The sequence below is a fragment of the Salvia miltiorrhiza genome, chromosome 5 (genome assembly GCF_028751815.1).
Source record: "Salvia miltiorrhiza cultivar Shanhuang (shh) chromosome 5, IMPLAD_Smil_shh, whole genome shotgun sequence".
NCBI classification, from domain to species: Eukaryota; Viridiplantae; Streptophyta; class Magnoliopsida; order Lamiales; family Lamiaceae; genus Salvia; species Salvia miltiorrhiza.
The window spans coordinates 36,633,139-36,643,628 of record NC_080391.1 but is presented as its reverse complement, the minus strand read 5'-3'; the positions used below and the strand labels follow the sequence as shown (position 1 = coordinate 36,643,628).

Here is a 10,490-nt window from a genome sequence, read left to right as displayed (position 1 = left end):
GTGACATTGTAACTTATCCATATAGTGATATATATATTTTTTTAAAATATATGATAATTAAGTCCTAAAAATTATTATATAATGATTTAAAAATATATATAAATATAAAGATAAAGTTTTAAGCTTTGCTTTTGAAACCCAAAAAAAAAAGCAATACAATTTATATTTGGGTATAGCAATACATTATAAATGTACATTTTTGTTTTTGTTTTTTGTCTAATTAACGATAAGTTTGAGGGAGAAAAGATAAGTTTGTATCAACGAATATATCTAATTAGCAATACAATATTGATACTAAGCGAAGAAGAAAAAAAAAACGAAAAAATAATACTGAAAACAAGCACCTGCCAAATGCTCGATGAAATGTTCCACAAAAAAATAATAACAAAAACGATGAAATTTTCCAACGATAGATTGTTGCGGATGCCATTACCGGACAAGGTGGCAAAGTTTATTATACCTATAGTCTTTCACCCAAGTTCGAATCCTATACTGCTCATTTGAAAAGTTCATATTTACCACCTATCTTCTCTTTTTTACTTTGTATTTTCATTGATGCTTGTTGATGAAACTTTTTTTTTCCCAGAATTTCTTTTCCTTGTAGAAATTGATCGGAATCGCCACAAATTTTCTTGAAGAATCGTAGTTCTTGCGAGTTTCAGATAACCCATCTTCTCTCTGAAAGTCTACAATTTTGGAGAAGAGAAGAGGAAAGTCTACAGTTTTGGAGAAGACTCGCCATTTATGATTTAATGTGAACTAGCATTTGCACCCCGTGCAATGCACGGAAAATATTTTTATATTTTTATATTTATATAAAATTGATATCAACTTAATTTTTATACTTATAAATATAACAAAAAAATAATTTTATGAAAAGTTATAACATGAGTAAAAAGAACAAAACAAAAAAAAAAGATTTTTTTACAAAAAGAGGAGAGATGAGAGAGAATTTTTTTAAAAAATTAATCTTTAAATAAATGTAACTCTTACATTTTAAATCAAATATTAACATAAAACATATTAAATTAAAGCTCTTATTGTGATATTAGATTTGATATGCATATTAAATATTTTATAAATAGTTGAATTTCACAATTTTAGAAAGAAATAAAATAAAAAAATAAGAACATAAAGAAAAATGAATAAATAAAAATTATACTTGACAAATAAACCTTCAATTTTATTATAACTACAAAATTGTCATTTATTAATTTGAAATTAAAAATTACCTTCTTAATATATTATAAATTAGTATTATGCAAATATAAATTTGTAAATTATTTACAACGAATGCCTATAAATTGTGTACACACATATATATATAAACATATAAACATATAATTCATTATGGAATTTTAAATGATTATAATGTGTTTATTTTAAATTCATTTTTTAAATATCATATATCAAATTAAAGCTTGTATCATGATCTTTAATTCAAGATCCATATTGCATATAATTTCTTGAACGGGGATTTTTAAAAATAATGAAATTAAAGAAAATAAATAAAAAACAATTTTTTATGCACAAAATTATGTTATATTTCCACTTTCTTAAATCCAAATGCAATTTATCAATCTATTGCATGAATTAAAGCAGTTTTTTTGGTGCCCCACGTGGGACACGTAATTTTAATTAAGTTAGTTTACTTAATTTTTGAATATATACAATAAGCCATTATTTTTTCAATAAATTACAAAATTGTCATTGAAATCAATTTGAAATTGATTTCAAATTGGAAACTCCCTTTTTAATATAGTATAGATGCCTCGAAAATGTGGATATAGAATTTGATTTTGGATGGAAATATTAAGTTACCATAAATTTGAATAAGGGCATAGAAGGAATGCATTATTATTATAATATAAAAAATCGAACCGGGGTATATAAAATCGGACCAAACCGGTTTAATTTATAGGGGTATTATGTATATACATAATATGTATACATAGATTAATTGTTTAATTATTCCCCTCAAAATTAATACATATGGTCGTGTACATTTACGTCCGTACTACTTTGTAAGGCTTCAAATTTCGACCGAAAAATTATTTTATATTGCTCCCTCTGTTTTATCGAAATTGAATTGTATTCTTTTTTTTTTATCAAAAATAAAATAATTTAAAGTTTTAATTAACAAAACTAATTGCATCTCTTATTTTATTTTTTTGTATAAGCTAGATATCTAATGAATTTGTTTTATAAATTATTCAAAGGTTATAGTAATTAATTTTTATGAAATGATTTAAAGACCATGGTAAAAAATATATTGTTCACTACAGTCTTTTGAGATATTTATGAACGATTTTATTTGTAATTACATGTTTTTAAAACAGTTGTACTCTCTCTATATATTTTATTAGTACTAGTTGTGCTCTCACTTTCGAATTTAAGGAATTATCATTGAGTTTGTCATATTTAATTCTCACAAACTTTGTATTTGTTGTGCTCTCATTTTCGAATTTAAAGATTTTTGAGTGAGTTACGTTTATCATAATTACTTCTCACAAATTTATGCTGTACTGTTTGTGCTCTCACTTTTGAATTTAAATTTATCATTGAGTTTGTCATATTTAATTCTCACAAATTTCTGTTTGTATTTCGTTTTGATGTTTTTTTTTTTGAGGAAACGTTTTGATGTTTTGTAATAGTATCAGTTTGTCATTATTTTCAGTAGTACATTTTTAATATAGTCTTATATTTTCTTTTTACATATTTTCTACATTTATATTGGGACTTTTTATTTGATTGCGTGTAATTTTTTTATTGAGCTCTCGACGTTTTTGGTGATTTACTATTATTTCTGACAATATCCTATATCTATATCGTTCATAAGTCATCCTAAATAGTTTATATGTTTTCTTTATGTTTTTAGAAAAGAGTCGCATATAAATTCCTATCAAATTTACCATTTAATTTAATGATTTGGTAGATATTATTTCTAAATAATTTAAATGACCGGTTTCTTTTTTTTTTTTTTTTTTTTACTTGGGGGAGCTGGGGAGGGGGAGCAGTGGGGTATGAACCCGAGACCTCACTGTTCACAGAAAGGAGGTCGCACCGCTTGGTGTCCCCCGGGGACAAATGACCGATTTCTTATATACTTAATTACTTATTACTTATTATAATATGTTGACAAACTAATAATTTATATCTTTCAAAAAAAAAAAACTCCTCCGTACACAAAGAGTGTGGTGGAGTGGAGGGCACCGATTTTAATAAAAAAAAATTAGAAGATGTGATTTTAGTGTTAAAGAGTAGTATTGGGCCCACCAAATTTTAAAAGTAAATGATGAGTATTTTGTAAATATTGAGTGTGAATGGAGTTTAAAGTATAAAGGAGGTTTCCAAAAAAAGAAAAATACACAGTTTTTGCGGACGGACCAAAATAATAATAAACACACGATATTTGTGAAGGGACGTAGGCTCAATATAGTAATTTAATTAATTATCCTAATCCCTTATCCGATAGTCGTTGTTTCGTGAAATCTTGACAACGTATCAATCGATTTTCTTTATTTGCTGTAATAAAATCTGATGTGTATGAATAAGAGAAGGGAAAAAATAGGAAAATAGTTATCGAAAATAGAATGGAAAATGTAAGCAAGAAGTTGAGTAGGGCAACAAAATGATACGGCAAACTGATATTATTCTCAAATAAGTTCGAACGACACAGGTTCCATGCAGCTTCGTCGTTTTTGTTGTTTAGCCCATCAATTATTTATGTTAGCGAAAGAAAGTGCATGCAGCTCTCGCTTATGGAGAGGGTGTAGTTTAACAAGGGGTCCACAAAGAGGCCCACGCCGCAAACTAATCATTTCCATTCCTGCACCCACGTCGCTCTAGGGTCCAAAACCGCCACTCGCGGCGCCGGAAACCGCAACCGCCGTCCAAGCTCGCCGGATTAATTGCCTCCTCATTGCTGTAGTTGTAGCGGAGGCCTTCTTGCTCGCAATTCGGCATGTTAATGTGTTTTTCTGTTTGAGAGAATTGTTAATTAAATCTGTTGGGATTACGGAAAAGGAATTAATTCTAGGGTTGGTGAGTGGTGAGACAAAGTGCGTTGTTTAGACAGTGATGAACCCATTTGATCGCAAATATGGAATGGAGAAGATTGGGGTGTGTAATTACTTTAATGCCCTTGCAGTTGCACGTCAATTCACGGCCTCTTTGGATTTATTTGCTCCCCCGTTCACATGTCGGGGGCAACACCGATCCTGGGGTGATGGTTAGTCTGAAGCTCTCTGACATCGCTATTCGATCCCTAGCATGATTTTGATATGAGAGTTTTTTGGGTGATGATTAGTGCGAAGCTCAACAAATTACCATATCTTGTTGTCTCACTCCTCCTAAATAAGACTGTTTTTCCATCTTAATGTTTTTTCTATTGGGTTTTTATTAAGATGCCCCTACGTTGTTTTTAAGGGGTTGAGGCTCTTTGTTTTTTCTATTTTTTTTCTTCTCTCAATAAAATTTGTAATTTATTACTCTCTCCGTCCACAAAGAGTGTGTGGTGGAGTGGAGGGCACAGATTTTAAGAAAAAAGTTAGAAGATGTGATTTTAGTGTTAAATTAGGGTAATATTGGGCCCACCAAATTGTACAAGTAAAGGATGTGTATTTTGTATATATTGAGTGTGAATGAGGTTTAAAGTATAAAAGAGGTTTCTAAAAAAGAAAAATATACAATCTTTGTGGACGGACGAAAATAGTAATAAACACACAATCTTGACAGATGGAGTATTATTATGGTTGAGAATTTTCTATGTTTTCTTCTGTCAAAATTGATACATATGTCGTGTACTAGTTTGTAAGGCTTCAAATTTCTACCAAAAAATCACTTTATATTATTCTCTCCGTCCATGATATCGTTTCCACTTTCTGGACAACACGAGTTTTAAGAAGTGGTGGATAGTAGTGGGTATTGTTGTGAGTGGAGTTTGGGTTCCACTATTGTTGTGAGCGGAGTTTGTGGAACCTTATTATTATAAATAGAAGTGAAAATGATACTGTGGAACCTTATTGCAATTTTGATCCATCCACAATATCATTTTCACTTCTATTTATAGTAATAAGATTCCACAAACTCCGCTCACAACAATAGTGGGACCCAAACTCCACTCACAACAATACCAACTACTATTCCCCATTTCTTAAAACTCATATCGTCTATAAAGTGGAAACGATATCCATTATCTTGTGTTAAAACACACGTGGTTGTAGGTGGTATTGATGTAAGTCGACTTACAATAAAGACATTCAAAGACCACGAGCCGTGGTCTTTGAGTACGTAGATAATTGATTTTTTTTTCTTGTACTGCATTGGTTCAAAGACCGATTTTTTTATTACATAACAAATCAGTATTTGACCTATGTAGTAAATGAAAAATACCAATTTCTTCTTTTTTATATACTCCCTTCGTCCCCTAAATAACTTTCTAGTTGGGGACGACACGGATTTTAAGAAAAAGCTAGCTATTAAGTATATTGAAAGAGATGAAAAAGTGTTATAATTAATATTAGAAGTTGTGAAAATATGTTATAATTAGTATTGACAGTGGTGAAAAGTAAAAAGTAAGAATAAATAAAATATTAATATTAGTGATGAGGTAGTGTCCCAAAATGGAATAGGAAGTTTTTTGGGGAACGGCCCAAAAAGAAAATATTTGAAGTTATTTGGGGGACAAAGGGAGTATATCACTACAGTTTTTCACCAATGTCGTAGGTGAAAATTAAAACCTTATTTATTTTTTTTTATTAAATTTCAATATTTATTAAAATTGGGAATAACCACAATTATATTTATTACAATACAATCAATTCTCAAAATTTGAATATATCCATTAATGTAATACCTCATTTTCTTATAGCTAAGTTTAGAAAAAATTTGAACTTAAAAGTTAAGGTGATTCACGCCGCAAAAAGAAAATAAATTTATTTTAATTCCAACACAAATGATTTACAAAAAGTAATTGTAAATTTTAGTTATTTAATTTTTATGCATTTCATATTTATTTGAATTGCGCATTTTAGCATTTGCATGAGCTATTTAATTAGCGAACCCTGAGAAGTTACTACAGTTCCGATAGTTCAATCCTGAGCATTTTTTTTGTCAAATCAACACCATACCCTACGTTCTCTACCAGCCACCCTACACCATGCTTGTGTTGGATTTGTATACTGAAAGCAAGAACGTTTTATACTTGTATACAATGTTTCTTAAGTTCACTATTTAATCTCCTATCTGATTGTGTTCATGATTGCATATGTATGTCCTTGTCTCTATATAAGTAGATTATATGGTGTGTTGTAGATCACAGAAGACCATATAATTGTATTTGTATTTGTATACTTGAAGCAAGAACGTTTTATACTTGTATACAATGTTTCTTAAGTTCACTATTTAATCTCCTATCTGATTGTGTTCATGATTGCATATGTATGTCCTTTGTCTCTATATAAGTAGATTATATGGTGTGTTGTAGATCACAGAAGACCATATAATTGGAATAACCTTAAAAGATATAAACTGATCACAACCGAGATGACTCTAGGACGAGTCGTTGGTTTATGCTGCAGTATAGATGGAAGGAGTTTGTCTTGACTACTTGTCTATACTGGCACGTCGTAACGTATTGATAGGATCACAGTGAGGATCAAGATCTCGGTGACTTAATAAGATCTTAATACTAATAAGGTTTCAAATATATATGTTGATTCGTGTATCACTTTGATTTACTATGGGTGAGAGTTATATATTAACTTGAGTACTCTGTATTTTGGGTGATATTGGTTAATATATGATATTTAATTATCTGTATTCGTACTCGTATCTGGTATAGGATAATGGCATCCCCTTAAGGAGCTCAAAAGGTATTACTTGTATCTGGTATAGGATAATGACATCCCCTTAAGGAGCTCAAAAGGTTTATTGCGTTAAACCCTGCAGGTTGATTAAGTTCAGACGCAATAATAAGGGTTAAGTGGTACTCCCTCCGTCCGCCAAAAGTATTCCACAATTACTATATTTGGCGTCCGCAAAAAGTATTCCACTTTCCTTTTTAAGCCATGGTCCCACCATCCACCTTTATATTTTATTCTTACAAACACTCTTTATTTACAAAAAACCCACCCCAAATTCAATCTCAACCACACATCTCATAAAGTGGTGGGACCCTTTCTCCACTACATCAACATCATCACACATTTTATTAAACTCCGTGCCCGGCCAAAGTGGAATACTTTTGGCGGACGGAGGGAGTACTACTTAAGGATTACAAACAGATTAATTAATATAAGCTGTCAGAGCTTTAATTAATTAATGGATGTCGGATATTTTAAATACGGAGGTCTAATAAGTCTAAATACAAGCCCGACTCATCATCGGTAATAAATGGATAAGTTAATATTGATTCTCTAGTGGAATGAATTAATATTTATGAATTAATTGTGATCTGACCTGTAGCACCCCGATTTTTCATAAGAATAATATTAGATTATTTTCTAGAATATTTAAAGGAATTTAGGATTTATTTAAATTTAGAATAAATTAGAGAATAATATACCATTACTCACTTCTCGTTATATTTAGAAATTTGCATTGATATTCCCTTAACCATTTTCATAACATGAGCTCAACTGTATTATATTGTCATTTTTATTTTTATTTTTTATTTTCAAACAAGAAGATATATTTTACCTAAAACTCTATTTAGAATTTATGAATATATATATATAATTACCTATTCTTATAAAAAAATTCTTATATAAATATGTATATATAACAGTACGTATATATATATATATATATATATATATAACTATAGTAAATAAATAAGCTTTAGTTAATAAATATCCGTATATATATATATATGTGTGTGTGTGTGTGTAACAGTACATATGTAAATAAATAAATATATGTATAGATGTATTATGCAAATGAAAACAAGTTGATTATATATGTATATACACATGTTCCTACCTAACACATATACATAAATAATTAGTAAAATGCATGGATGAAGAAATGATACGAGGATGACTATTAAATAACTAACTAAGCAAATCTATACCTATTCTAAAACAATGGCTCATCAAAGCTATTGGATGAGATGTTAGTATAAGTAGAGGAATTGTGGCAGTGAATTTCATGCATGAAATATTGGAAAAAAATAAATCTTTCTAAAAGTTTTGATCAGAGATAAGCTTACAGTGCAGATTAATTGGTAATCAAATCACGGTTCATTAACGGAAAGCATATCAAGGTTAAGGTTGAGGTGGGTTATATTTTTCAAAGTATATTTGAGTTATTAAGCTCTAATGTTATTATTTGAAATGTGGTATGTCCATGAAATGTTTTCACGTTCTCCCACTGTTTAATGCTCTTATGTTAACAATTGTGGCTTTTAATGGGTCTCACACACCTATTAAAAGTTGTGCGCACGGTCTTAAGGTAGTGGATTGATCCCCACGAACCTTATAGACGAAAGGAGGATTTTGGGTTCGCCCTTAATCCGGCTAGATGGTGTAGCTGACATGGGTTCGTCCCGGGGTCCCATCTAGTTAATGATGAATGAATGAATGATTACTTCCCAGGGGTCGCCCAGGGACTACGAATGAAATGATAAGGGTAACAGTGGTGCTACGGTATGGCGCGCGCAATGAATGAAAATGTTTTATGATTATAGAAGTTAAATGTTTTATTTTAAAACCTTCTATAATTCACGTATGTGCATGGACTATCATATGAAAATGATCATTCAAAAATGCATGACCCACTGGGTACACTAGTACTCAGTCCACAAATCTTTTCAATCTTTTCAGGTTAGTAAGATGGTGGAGACGGAAGCAGCTGTGGCGGGTTGGCTGCAATATGTTGAAATAGCTAGCTATTATATTTAAAAAAATATGTCATATATTTTGAGTATGTAAAATGCTAGTTAAAGATTATATATATGATATTATTATTATGCAATAATTTATTTATCGCTCGATGGAAAGTGCATGTAGTCGGCCCCTCTTGGACGCTTGACCAAAGCCCTCATGATCATGTTGTGCTATGCCAATTTTATGAGTGAGCTGGTCGGTCAACTCCTTTTGGCGAGCTAGACTCGGTTACCCCATCATTTACCGCTTTATTAAGATTGTAATTAAATGTCCGACTGCTTAGCCGCATGTATTTGTAGACTGGTTCTAAACCACCAGCGTGCTGAGCCAAGCTTTCCGACTTGAATATTAAATATATTATAATACTTAGTTTAATTATCTAACAACGATTACTATACATTAATATTCTTTAAGAATATTAACAAAAAGAGATGAACGTATATATTATTATATTATTATTAAATATTTACAATTATTATTATTATTATTATTATCCCATTTCTTTCCCGCTTCTTAAATCCAACCCCTAGTCACGTTTCGGCATTCGTGCCTTCCTTCGGGAATTGGGGCGTGACATGACCTGATCATAAGAATTAATTCATTTGAGGCCCATCTTTATTTCTTGTATCTGATCCCTGAACCGGCCCAAAGTCTCTTGAGCCCAGTAAGAGTCGCCTACTACAGTTATTAAGGCCCTAGGTATGTGTTTTGTCTTTAAATACATATATCTGCTCTCAGAATAAGACACACAAAAAATTAGGGTTTTAGAGAGCAGAGCAATAAGGAGGCGCCAACTGTAGGGGTCGAATTCTCTGGAAGTTCTCATAGTTCGTTGTCCATCCAACGTTGGGAACTGAGCGGGATATAGTTCAGAAGATCTGAGCTGGAGTCAGATTTTCGCAGGAAACCAGCCATAACTTCCTCTACAGAACTCCGATTGAGGTGCAACAGGCGGCCACGGAAAGCTCTTTCGAAGACGAAGAAGTCGTATTTCTGCAAAAAAAATATGATTGGAGGTCGTTTGAGGGGTCAAACGGAGCGTTGAAGTTGGCTGACCTGTTCAGTGACGAATTGGGTCAGAACTGGAGTCTTTTGATTCAATCGTCCAAGAGACGATCCTCAGGCAAATCGAGTATTAATTAAATTTAATATTGCTTCAGCTTGCACCTCTAAGGGTGCCTCCAACGGCACCTATTTCTAGTTTCTTAAATTTGAAACTATCATTGGAGATAATGAGAACCAGTTTCAACACCAAAACCGAGGAAACCAGGTGCAAATTTGCACCCAGCTTCACACTGGCACATGCGAGCCCCTCTTTTACCTTTTTACCATTTTATTTTCTTTTTCCTATTTTTTTGCGGCTAAATAATAGTAGCTTTTCACTATTTAATTGTTTTTTCTTTTCATTTGTTTAATCCTTTCGCTGATTGTTTTTTTTTCATTGACTTTTTTTGCTTCATTTTATTCTTTTCGGCAGACTTCTTTGTTTTTATTTTGTATTGGACGTGTTTTATTTATTTTATGCTTCAATATTGTAAAATGAATGCAATTTATATATTTTCAATTAAATTAATTTTAATTTTAGTAATGCAATTTTAATTA

At 31.2% G+C, this 10,490-nt stretch overlaps 1 long non-coding RNA gene across 1 annotated transcript; it reads left to right on the top strand.

The window, feature by feature from the left end:
- The first annotated feature begins 8,151 nt into the window (after positions 1-8,151).
- Positions 8,152-8,979, top strand: LOC130987050 (uncharacterized). The gene is made up of 2 exons (XR_009089557.1): positions 8,152-8,278; positions 8,826-8,979. It is a non-coding gene; the product is annotated as an uncharacterized LOC130987050 (long non-coding RNA).
- Positions 8,980-10,490: the final 1,511 nt, after the last annotated feature.